Source organism: Chrysemys picta, chromosome 6 (assembly GCF_011386835.1).
Source record: "Chrysemys picta bellii isolate R12L10 chromosome 6, ASM1138683v2, whole genome shotgun sequence".
Lineage (NCBI taxonomy): Eukaryota > Metazoa > Chordata > Testudines > Emydidae > Chrysemys > Chrysemys picta.
In genome coordinates this window covers 110,460,186-110,472,578 of record NC_088796.1, presented here as the reverse complement: position 1 = coordinate 110,472,578, position 12,393 = coordinate 110,460,186, and the positions used below count along the sequence as shown (strand labels likewise).

Here is a 12,393-nt window from a genome sequence, read left to right as displayed (position 1 = left end):
CTCCAATTTGTCCAGATCATTTTGAATTATGACCCTATCCTCCAAAGCAGTTGCAATCCCTCCCAGTTTGGTATTATCTGCAAACTTAAGCGTACTTTCTATGCCAATATCTAAGTCGTTGATGAAGATATTGAACAGAGCCGGTCCCAAAACAGACCCCTGTGTTATATCTTTCCAGCAGGATTGGGAACCATTAATAACTACACTCTGAGTAGGGTTATGCAGCCAGTTATGCACCCACCTTATAGTAGCCCCATCTAAGTTGTATTTGCCTAGTTTATTGATAAGAATATCAAGTGAGACCGTATCAAATGCCTTACTAAAATCCAGGTATACCACACCCACTGTTTCTCCCCTATCCACAAGACTCATTATCCTATCAAAGAAAGCTATCAGATTGGTTTGACATGATTTGTTCTTTACAAATCCATGCTGGCTGTTCCCTATCCCCTTACCACCTTCCAAGTGTTTGCAGGTGATTTCCTTAATTACTTGCTCCTTTATCTTCTCTGGCACAGTAGTTAAACTAACTGGTCTATAGTTTCGTGGGTTGTTTTTATTTGCCCTTTCCCAGTCTTCTGGAATCTCTCCTGTCTCCCATGATTTTCCAAAGATAATAGCTTAGGTTGACCAGATCACCCAAGTCAAATATTGGGACCCGGGGGGCGGGGCAAAAAAACAACGGCAAAAAACCACACCCTTCCTCCACAAGCGCTGGAGGGAGGCCCGGGAGACGCAGGGGAAGTGCGGGGCCAAGGTGAGTGAGAGTCCGGACTGGCCCCGAGCAGGCAGGACTCAGTTGGGCGGAAGGGAGAGTAGGGGGACGGCCCGCGGGGCCAGGCGGCGGCTGTTCTCCCCCGCTGGGCAGCGGGACTCGGGGGGAGCAGCAGCTGCTGCAGCTCCCACTGCCGTGGGGGGAAGAAGCAGCCGATGGCCAAGCTCGGCGGCTGCGGCTCTGGCGCTCGGGCCCGAACCCCCCGAGCCTGGGCCTGCTGCAGGGACCCAGCAGTGCGCACACTGCGCCCAGGCCCTGGCCAGTCGCGTCTGGGCTGCTGCCCAGCTGGTGCAATCCTGCGGCGGCCCCGCAGTGGGGGCAGCAAGCCCCAGCCCCCCTGTCCCACTCAGGTCCTGCAGGGGAACGAATGGGGCTGGGCTGCCGATGCCTCCGCCCCGGGGCTGCCGCGGGATTGCACCAGCTGGGCAGCAGCCCAGACGCGACTGGCCAGGGGCTGGGCGCAGCGTGCGCGCTGCTGGGTCCCCGCAGCAGGCCCGGGGGGTTCGCGGGCGCCAGAGCCGCAGCGGTCGAGCTTGGCCATTGCTCGCTTCCTCCCCCCGCGGCAGTGGGAGCTGCAGCAGCAGCTGCTCCTGAGTCCCACTGCCCAGGGGGGGAGAACAGCCGCCGCCTGGCCCCGCGGGCCGCCCCCCTCCTCTGCCTACCGCCCGACTGAGTCCTGCCTGCTCGGGGCCAGGCCGGACTCTCAGTCACCCTGGCCCCGCGCTTCCCCTGCGTCTCCTGGGCCTCCCTCCAGCGCTTGTGTAGGGAGGAGGAATGGTGAGTCTGGGGAAGAGGCGAGGATTCGGGGAGGGAGCCAATCGGGAAAGGAGGGGGCGGAGTTGGGGCGGCGGGGGGCATGAGCACTTCCGGGCTCCGGAGCATTTCCTTGTTTGTCCAGTGTCCTGATCGCATATCGGTCGGGACACTGGACAAACAAGGAAATATCGGGACAGTCCCGATTAAAATCGGGATGTCTGGTCACCCTATAATAGCTAGAGGCTCAGATACCTCCTCTATTAGCTCCTTGAGTATTCTAGGATGCATTTCATCAGGCCCTGGTGACTTGCAGGCATCTGACTTTTCTAAGTGATTTTTAACTTGTTCTTTTATTTTATCTTCCAAACCTACCCCCTTCCCATTAGCACTCACTCTGTTAGGCATTCCTTCAGACTTCTCGGTGAAGACCGAAACAAAGAAGTCATTGAGCATCTCTGCCATTTCCAAGTTTCCTGTTACTGTTTCTCCCTCCTCACTGAGCGGTGGGCCTACCCTGTCCTTGGGCTGGCCTACCCTGTCCTTGGTCTAGACATAGCCTTAGTAAACACTCAGCCATAATTGCTGTTCTGTTGTCATATGTGCTCTGAAAACATCACTAATAAGGAGAAGATGGAAAGAAAAGGATGGGAAAACTGCTACTAAATAACCTGAGATCTATGTGAACTGAAGTGATGGTTTGCTAAGAGTGGATAAGAAAAGGAAGGCATGAGAGACAGAGACGTTATTCTCATCCACTCTGGAATTTACTACTTTGTAGTGTCTGATTTAGATTATAAAATATTTAGCACATAAACCCTCCCATTTTATGTGTCCGTTGGTGTTAAGTGCTGTAGATGTAATGATGAAATAATCTGGATCTCATAAACAAAACTGTGATGTCATTAGGGTATTGCTACGAAACCTGCAGCTTAATCTTTGCCTAGCGGCACACTAGTTTGTGGCTGAGTGTGTGGAGCATGGCAGCAGTGGCAGGCTAGGTTCTCTCTATTTTTGCATGTCTTGCACAGCACTCTGTCAAATCCAGAAGCCAAGCCCAGCCTCATGTACCCATGAAAAGAAAACTCCAACTGATAGCATTTTTGGGAAGAGTGCTGACTTCCAGACTTGCATAGGGTAGGCAGCAAAATTCTATCAATGTGTTGGTGGAAGCGGGGATGAGAGTAGCAATCAGTTCATTGTACCTAAGGAGAGAGAAGGGAAGTGGATAGACCCTAGAGAAGAAATGGGGGAGCTTGGAAGGAAGTGAGGGAGAGGGAATATTGTGAGGGGTAATCTTATTTTGGAGTTCAAGATTATAGGTTTTGTACAACTTCAATTCCAGAATAAGCTTTTCAGTGGTATCACTGTTGTTCATTCAACTTAATAGGGCACGTGACAGATGTTAGGTGACATTGGTGCATTATGTGCAGTTTGTTTTAAATGACCGTCAAAATCTATTTCCAAATTCGAGTTTTACTAAATTAAACTTTTGAAGTCATATTATCCTGTTTTGGTTTCCAAAATGCAAAACAAGTTACCATGGGAGGAAGGGAAAAGCTGTGATTAGCAAAACAAAACGGTTGCACCAGTAGACGCTATTTAATAGCTTGACAGCTTTGTGTGTGTGGCAAAGGAGTGTGCATAACAAAAGGTGATCCTCCTGGCTCCTTTTGTTAGAGAGAAATCACAGCTGGCTCACAGTAATTTGGATATATGAGATTCAGGTAACTATGACTGACTATAGAGGCCCTTTCTTTTTGTTATGATGTAAAAAAGAAATGTAACCGTAGATTCTTCTCTTGCTCTGATTTGCATGATTGATGAGTGTAAGTGTGTGATTAAGTGCACAATCTGGTATACTTATATTCTAAGATATAGGTAATTACAATCATTTAACAGGACAGACCCTGATTTTTGCCAAGAAATTCAGTTATTACTGTTTTTCCCTTCCCTCTTTTTTCTGTCAGTTTCCCTTGAGTTTAGTATAGGCAGATTTCATCATCTGTTTAATTTGGTAATTAATATATGTATCAACATGAAGCAAATCAGTTAAAAAAACCCTCAGTCAGTCAGTCCTGTACACACCAAGTTACTTCTGCACGCAAACAGGGGTGACTTTTTAAAAACACACACACAAAAATTCCCACTGCCAGCAAAACAGGTGAAAGATCATATTTACATCTTAGATTATGTAAAAGTTGGTGGTAGTCTCCCTTAAAAGTTTTTTCTTCTTGCTTTGGGTGAAGGAATGTTTCAAGTGCTGTAGTTAATATTGACATTTTAAATTATTCCTCATTAGGCTTCAGAGTCAACATGTTGAACTGAATGGGAGCAGCTCATACTTCCTTGAGCTATCATTTCAGGCTGTCCATAGACTCAGGCAAACATTGCCGTATTGATTTACTCTTGGCTGAAGTTTTGAAGATTTCCTTTGCAGCTACAAGAGCTAAAAACCTTTTACGTTTAGATTCTGAAATACAGTTATTAAGTAACTCAAAAATAATCAGCAGTTATGGAGCAAATTTACGTACTTACATAATCACATTATGCTTGGGGCTCTCATATGTGATTTGTAAGGCTCAAAGTATGGACAGACTTGTTATTGGGGCATCAAAGTTGGCAGACAAACTTTGCAGTTAGTTGAAGCACAGCAATTGTTAGCTTGAGGCTCAGTCTGAATGAGATGGAAATCATTTCGATACTTAGATTTGAGTGTACCATCTCACCATTTATTAACATTGCCTAAGAGTACCTGTAAAAGTAGGTGACATTCTGATCTTTGTCATACAGCAACCCTTTCTTGCTGCAGATGGGGCAACAAAGGTTCCATTGCAGTTTAATATTCGTGATGGATAAAAATAATAATTTAAAGAAGAAGTTTGTTTAAATCTTGAGTTACAAAAAGAGATTTTATTTACATATGCTAGTTCTTTACTGTCTTTCCATTTTGTAGTCTTAAATTGCTAAAGTGGATGTGTTGTACTTGTTTTCTTAATTGTTAGTAGACTTTCAGATTTTTACATAAAGATTTTGTTTCTATTAAATTGGCCTGCTCTACACTAAAGTTTTACTGGCATACCTATGTCAGTAACGGGTGTTAACTTTTTTTTTTTTTTTGCTTTACTAACATAGTTATGCCAGTAGAAGCCTTAGAGTAGATATAGTTTTACCAGTACAAGGTGCTTTTTACCAGTATAGCTTATTTTGCTTTGCCAAACTAGAGTAAGCTATACTGGTATAGGCAGTGTCATAGTGGTATAAGTGCATCTATACTAGGGAGATTTTGACACGTTAACTATGCTGGCAAAGCCTGAAACTAAGAAGTCATTCTACCCTGGTTGTAAAGCTGTTAAATAATTCACAAATCATAAATTAAATTAAAACATAAAAAGCTAGTATACGAAATTTAATGATTTTACCATGTCCTGCCTGCTACTTTTAATCTGTCCCCCTTAAGCTTCAGACGAAATGCATAATAATGTACCTAAACATCTCCCTCATAAATGCTATGCCTATACCTCATCTAATAACAGTAAGTAAATAGGAGAAGTCTCTTGGGGCTGCTTTTCTGTGGAAGAGGGGAAAAAGGGTAGGTTGAGAGTTTGCTTCTATCAGGACAAACTACATGGGCTTGCCTCTTTGAGGAGTGAATACTTGTCACTGAGTAGGAAACTGGGTGGTAGAAAGAGGCAATTGGGATACAGCAGGCTCTTTGAAAGGAGGATCTCGTACCATCAGCACACCAACAAAATTTGTTGAGCAAAAAATTCTGATGTATGCATCCTACTGCTTGGCCGAAACTTTGCTGTCAATTATGGCTATAGGGTGGGTGTCTGGTACAAATCAGGTTCAGTGAAATGCAGTTCACTGATGTGTTTGGGGCCTGATCCTGCTTCCACAGACTTTAATAAAAGTAGGATCAGACCCCTAGTATTAGTTTTCTGTCCTATGTTATAACGGGGGGATTTTGAGTCTCATAGCCCTTTAAATAAGATGCCAGTTGGCAAATTTATTAACTAGTTAAATTATGTACTGTGCAACTCTGTTTACTTCAAGCTGTTTCCTTTCTTTATTATGGCTTGTTACTAAGATGTAATTAATTAAAGTGTTTAAGGTTTGAATGCTCTGTATATGATTTTATATTTGAAGAGGCTCATGAAATAAAAGTATGTATATCTTAGAAAAATGTATTGACTGGCTAGCTGACAGGTATGGTACAGTTTTTTTTCTCTGAGATTTGGCTAATTAGGCCCAGGCTTGAAACATTTCAGACACTAATTAGCTGGAGGACTAAATTTGCTAGACCATGTTAGTTACAAAAGACAATGATTAAACCCAACATAAGAATGTCCCTATTGGGTCAAGCCAAAGGTCCATCTAGCCCAATATCCTGTCTTCTGATCGTGGCCAATGTCAGTGCCCCAGTGGGAATGAAGAGAACAGGTAATCCTCAAGTGATCCATCCCCTGTTACCCATTCCCAGCTTCTGGCAAAGAGAGTAGAGTAGAGTTCAGATGTGACGCTTAGCCCCTGCCAACTCCAGTTACTGAGTTTGAAAGGAGTGCTAAGAAAACGATTGAAATAAATGTATTAAGAAATGAAACATTTAAAAAAAATCTAAGGTTAAAGCCTGAGAAGTTCTGAAAACTTGTAACTCCCATTGAAGTCAGCAGCAGATGCTCATCATCTCTCAGAATTTGAGCAAGTCAGTTGATCCATATTGGACCATTCTGACAAAAAATTATTTATTGAGCACAGAAAAATGGAATTATAATAAGATGGAACATATGAATATTTAAGGCTGTAGGAGAAAATTATTGATATTAGGCCTGATTTTGTAAGCATTTACACACAGGAATAACTTTAGTCATTTGAGTAGGCACACTGATGTCAATCGGACTATCCATGCTGGTAAATTTATTCATGTGTAAGGGCTTGTGGGATTGGGCCAATATATTGAGTTATTTGTGAAATAAAATGAGATTATGTAAATGAAAACTGTAGGATTATGCACACAGTCAAGGAGATGGAGTTATGTTTCCATTACCTGTCTTATGAGTGCTTACCTGTACAACTGTAACATCTTATTAACACAGTTGTTTATGTGGAATACTGTATATAATTTAGCTGAAATATCAAAGGGGTAGCCGTGTTAGTCTGGATCTGTAAAAGCAGCAAAGAGTCCTGTGGCACCTTATAGACTAACAGACGTATAGGAGCATGAGCTTTCGTGGGTGAATACCCACTTCTTCCCATGCTCCTATACGTTTGTTAGTCTATAAGGTGCCACAGGACTCTTCGCTGCTTTTAGCTGAAATAGATGCTCTACTTGCTAAGTATACTTAGATGCTATACTTTATAGTAGCAGAAAAGTCTTTTTCCATATAGAGGGGGGAAAGATTGCAGTGATTTTAAAAATGTATAGCTGTAAAATAACTTATGAAGTCATTTGTGCTTTTTTGTATGCGATGAAGAAAAGTGTTTAACAGTATACAGGAATGCTATACAGCAATCTGGGACAAGATGTAATGAATTTATGGGTATGGCTACACTGCAGTAAAACACCTGCGGCTGGCCCATGTCGGTTGACCGCAGCTCATTGAACTCTGGCTGTATGGCTATAAAATTGCAGTGCAGTCATTCAGGGCTGGAGCCCAGACTCTGGGACCCTCCCCTCTTGTGAGGCTAAATAGCTATGCAATTTAGAGCCACATAGCCAGAGCCCCACAAGCCTGAGTCAGCTGACATGGGCCAGCTGCGGGTGTTTCATTGCAGTGTAGACGTACCCTATATGCTACACTGAAGTTACTAGTTATTATTAGGGCTGTCGATTAATCGCAGTTAACTCATGCGATTAACTCAAAAAAAGTAATTGCGATTAATCGCAGTTTTAATTGCACTGTTAAACAATAGAATACCAATTTAAATTTATTAAATATTTTGGATGTTTTTCTACATTTTCATATATATTGTATTCTGTGTTGAAATTGAAATCAAAATATTTGCACTGTAAAAATGATAAACAAAAGATACAGTATATTTCAATTCATCTTATACAAGTACTGTAGTGCAATCTTTGTCATGAAAATGCAATTTACAAATGTAGATTTTGTTGTTGTTACATAACTGCACTCAAAGAAAACAATGTAAAACTTCAGAGCCTACAAGTCCACGCAGTCCTACTTCTTGTTTATCCAATCGCTAAGACAAACAAGTTTGTTTACATTTACAGGAGATAACGCTGCCCTCTTCTTATGTACAGTGTCACCAGAAAGTGAGAACAGGCATTTGCATGGCACTTTTGTAGCTGGCATTACAAGGTATTTACAAGCCAGATATGCTAAACATTTGTATGCCCCATAATGCTTCAGCCACCATTCCAGAGCACATGCTTCCAGGCTGATGATGCTCGTTAAAAAAATAATGCATTAATTAAAATTTTTGATTGACCTCTTTGGGGGAGAATTGTATGTCCCCGGCTTTGTTTTACCTGCATTCTGCCAAATATTTCATGCGATAGCAGTCTCTGATGATGACTCGGCACGTGTGGTTCATTTTAAGAACACTTTCACTGCAGATTTGACAACACGCAAAGAAAATACCAATGTGAGATTTCTAAAGATAGCTACAGCACTTGACCCAAGGTTTAAGAATCTGAAGTGCCTTTCAAAATCTGAGAGGGACGAGATATGGAGCAGAAGTCTTAAAAGCAGCACTCCACAGCCGAAACTACAAAACCCAAACCACCAAAAAAGCAAATCAACCTTCTACTGGTGGCATCTGACTCATATGATGAAAATGAACATGCGCCGGTTTGCACTGCTTTGGATTGTTATCGAGCAGAACCCATCATCAGCATGGAAGCATGTCCTCTGGAATGGTGGTTGAAGCATGAAGGGACATATGAATCTTTAGCACATCTGGCATGTAAATATCTTGCGACACTGGGTATAACAGTGCCATGAAAACACCAGTTCTTACTTTCAGGTGATATTTTAAACTAGAAGCAAGTAGCATTATCTCCTGCAAATGTAAACAAACTTGTTTGTCTGAGCGAATGGCTGAACAAGAAGTAGGACTGAGTGGATTTGCAGGGTCTAAAAATTTTACAATGTTTTATTTTTGAATGCAGTTTTTTTGTACATAATTCTACATTTGTAATTTCAACTTTTATGATAGAGATTGCACTACAGTACTTGTGTTAGGTGAATTGAAAAATACTATTTTTGTTTTTTTACAGTGCAAATACTTGTAATTGAAAGAAAGAAGAAATTAATGGAGATATCCCATCTCCTAGAACTGGAAGGGACCTTGAAAGGTCATCGAGTCCAGCCCCCTGCCTTCACTAGCAGGACCAAGTACTGATTTTGCCCCAGATCCCTAAGTGGCCCCCTCAGGGATTGAACTCACAACCCTGGGTTTAGCAGGCCAATGCTCAAACCACTGAGCTATCCCCTCCCCTCTAAATATAAAGTGAGCACTGTACACTTTGATTTCAATTACAACACAGACTACAATATATTTTAAAATGTAGAAAACATCTAAAATATTTAAATAAATGATATTCTATTATTATTTAACTTGGCAGCTCTAGTTATTATGATGTCTCATAATTTGCATGGCATGAAGCCACACCATCTTAATTCCCAGAGCTGTTCATAGGATCTCTCTGTATGCAGATGGAGGTACTCTTAGGTAGCATATGCATTTACAATAGCTTTCAGACTGTTAGAGAAAGTATAGCATGATGAGTAAGGAGGGAATATTAATTTTCCTGTGGGCTTGGGGGAATAGAGTAGAGTGGATCTGTATTCTTGTTAATGAGACAACTGTACTTTTTAAAATTGTCTGAAGGTGAAGGCTTGAAAATCAAATGGATACACAGAGATCAAATATCCTGTATGACCTCTTTCCAGTGATACTTGGCTGCCAGTGGGGGCTTATAAATAGCAAATATCCACCATTATGTATATATTGCAGTGGTGGGCACGAACACACATCAGGCCACATGTGCATATCGTTTAGCGTAGTTGTATGTAGCTTTTTAAATTCAGTTATCTGCACTGTAATGCAGGTTATATTTAAAAGTTTGTGTGTGTGTATGTATATATGTATATGTGTGTGTGTGTAATATATATATAATATATATATATATATATATATATATATATATATATAATTTTTTTTTTCCCCTTCCGCCACCTTCTACAACAGCTTTGATTAATGAGCTTAATTTCTCCTATTGTTACTATTAGGAGCTGGAGATGAGAAGTCAGAATGGTGGGGCGGTTGCTCCTTATATGTTAAGGATTTACAGTGTCACTACTCACATGTTTCCAGTCTTCAGTGGGTGGAAGCAACCTTTTTGCTGGCAGTTAAATTTTTCCTGTTGGGATTTTTGTGTTTGTCTGAATTTCTCTTGGATTCCACTATCTGAAAATCCACTTCTTCAAGAATCTCTCTTCCTCTTGTCTTTATCCATTATCTCCATAGCCTCCCTTTCATGAGCCACAGTCTCACGTTTCACCTTGTCATTGTTTTAATTTTGTTTTATGGAAGAATTGATCCTGAAAACTCTGGAAATTAAATGAAATGCACATATGAGTTAAGTAACTCATGCATAAGTGCTTACAGGATCAGGCCAGTAGGTTGGAAACTTTTTGAATCTTATATCATTTGAGGCACTATGTAAATGTATGGTACTATATAACTGATTTTAATAAATATATCTATCTAATTTTTTTTGTCTACACTTGTTGGTAGGAGGAAGTAAAAGAAAGAATTGAAGATACAAATTCACAGGTAACAAATTACCTTTTTTCTTTTTTTCCTACAGTGTTCTTTCTCTCACCCGGCAATACAGAGATTTTTATTTTATGTCAAGCAATTGATTTTGTGTGCGCGCTCTCTCTCTCTCTCTCTCTCTCTCTCTCTTTGATTTCTGAGGTAAAATACTGATTCTGAGGACAAATTCCAGTGCTGACTTGATAGTAAATTTTCCCCTCATTAAGTAAATTGGGCATTAATCCTCTGGCTCTTAGATGCCTGTGTCCATCCTTTCACTTGTATGCGTTTGACCAGTAGAATAGGAAGATACCACCAACTAAAAGTAAATTCTTCAAAGCAGCCATAGGAACTTCTGGAAGGCAGTGCTCATTTGGGGCTTAAATTTTCAGTCCTTGACTTTGAAACCTTACTATGCTTTTAATGTGTTGTGGGTTGGTTTTGGATGTAATTGTATGTACATGCTATTTGCTTGGATAGCAAAGATTGCAGAGAATGAAATCCTATCTGCAGTGTACCCACCAAGACACCATCTGGGGAAATAGAGGAAGAGGTGCTGTGCCTGCAAACAACTGTAACAATAGCTGTTGCTACTGCTCTAGCTATAATATGCATCAGCATATGCACAGAACATGTGATCATGCAGAGTGGTACAAAGACATCAGCATAAGTTTAGGATAGGTACATTATCCATGAGTGATGAGTAGTCCTCTCAAAATGCAATTAAAACCGCTTACACTGAATCATTTGTTGTTTTGTTTATGCCACATTCTAAAACAGGCTTTTTATGGAGAAAGTTTTTAGGGGTTTTAAAGGTTAGGTTGGTAGTATCTTTTGTTGTCTTCTGCTTGTAAAGCCACACTGCCTTACTATCATGAATCCAACTGTATAGGTAGAGGAAGAAGATAGTATAAGAATAAAAAGGGAAATCACTTTTTTCCCCCTCCCTCATGGTACACACACATGCTAAATGAGGACAAAGTTTAAAAATAAATGAATTTGAAATATTTGTTGACTACAGATGTGTTCTAACTAGCTGAATGACCTGTAAACTGGAAATATCTAAAACATAAAATCACAATAGAAGCAGAGTATAAATTTGCAGAGTTCAGTTATTGAGAAATTTTTTATCTCATCAGCGAAGGACTAGTAAACACATTCTTAATATATCAAAATACTAGATTCGTTATATATAGTATAGTAAGCCGTGACCAAGTATATATTTCTAGTCTCAATCTGCTCCTTGAAATATTTCCAAACTCTCATAATGTATAATTAGTGCTTGATAATCTGTTAATTGCAATCAGTATAATAACTTAACGTCTGCTCACTAGCTGAGACTTAAATATTGGTTTCCTTCCCCTACAGAAGATAAACTTAGAAACAACTTCTGAAGGGAGAGAAGCTGTTCTCAAGCCACAGCCACTGAATAAAGATGAAAAAGATAAATGCATGAACTAGCTAGCAAGGGAAATGAATGAACAAAGCCCCCCCCCCCCCCCCCCCCCCCCCCCCCCCCCGTTGTATCATCTGAACTTTAGCAGCAATTTTCTCTTTACTACAGTAGTGGAAAAGGACATTAAAGAGATGCAGTCTTTAGCTCTAATGATAGAGGTCTGTTAATAGCTTTTAACAATTGACAGATAATCAATAAAACATTGTTCTGGTGTCACTTGTTAACATCTGTATTTGTTTCTGGGATTTCTATTATCTTCTGCTCTAAGATGATATCTGTGTGGGGAATTCATACTATATAGGTAGTATTTATTTATTTTTTACATAGCACCTCTCATAAGTATCAGTGGGCCTGATCCCAATTTCCATAGACTTCAACTGGAATTGGACCAAGTCCAAGGTGCAACAGTTTTATGGCGCTGTTGGTAATGACACCATACTTAAGGCTGACCTTGGACTCCCATATTAAGCCCTGATTTCCCACTCCACCCCCTTCTGACTTTTGTTTGCAGTAACTGATTTGTTTGCAAACTTAGAATGCTGAAAATAGGAGTGAGAAGAATTTTTTCCAAGGATTGAGGAAATGCAGGATTAAAGATGTTTATTTGCTGCTTAATCAAAAG

The 12,393-nt window shown here is 40.6% G+C and overlaps 1 protein-coding gene across 27 annotated transcripts in view; it reads left to right on the top strand.

The window, feature by feature from the left end:
• KDM4C (lysine demethylase 4C) overlaps nucleotides 1–12,393 on the top strand; it is a 427,285-nt gene that overhangs the window by 20,072 nt on the left and 394,820 nt on the right. For all 27 annotated transcript variants that reach the window (XR_010588892.1, XR_010588893.1, XR_010588896.1 and 24 more), the window contains exon 2: nucleotides 10,295–10,333. The gene's annotated coding sequence lies outside the window, so the exon portion shown is untranslated. The remainder of the gene's footprint in view (nucleotides 1–10,294; nucleotides 10,334–12,393) is intronic.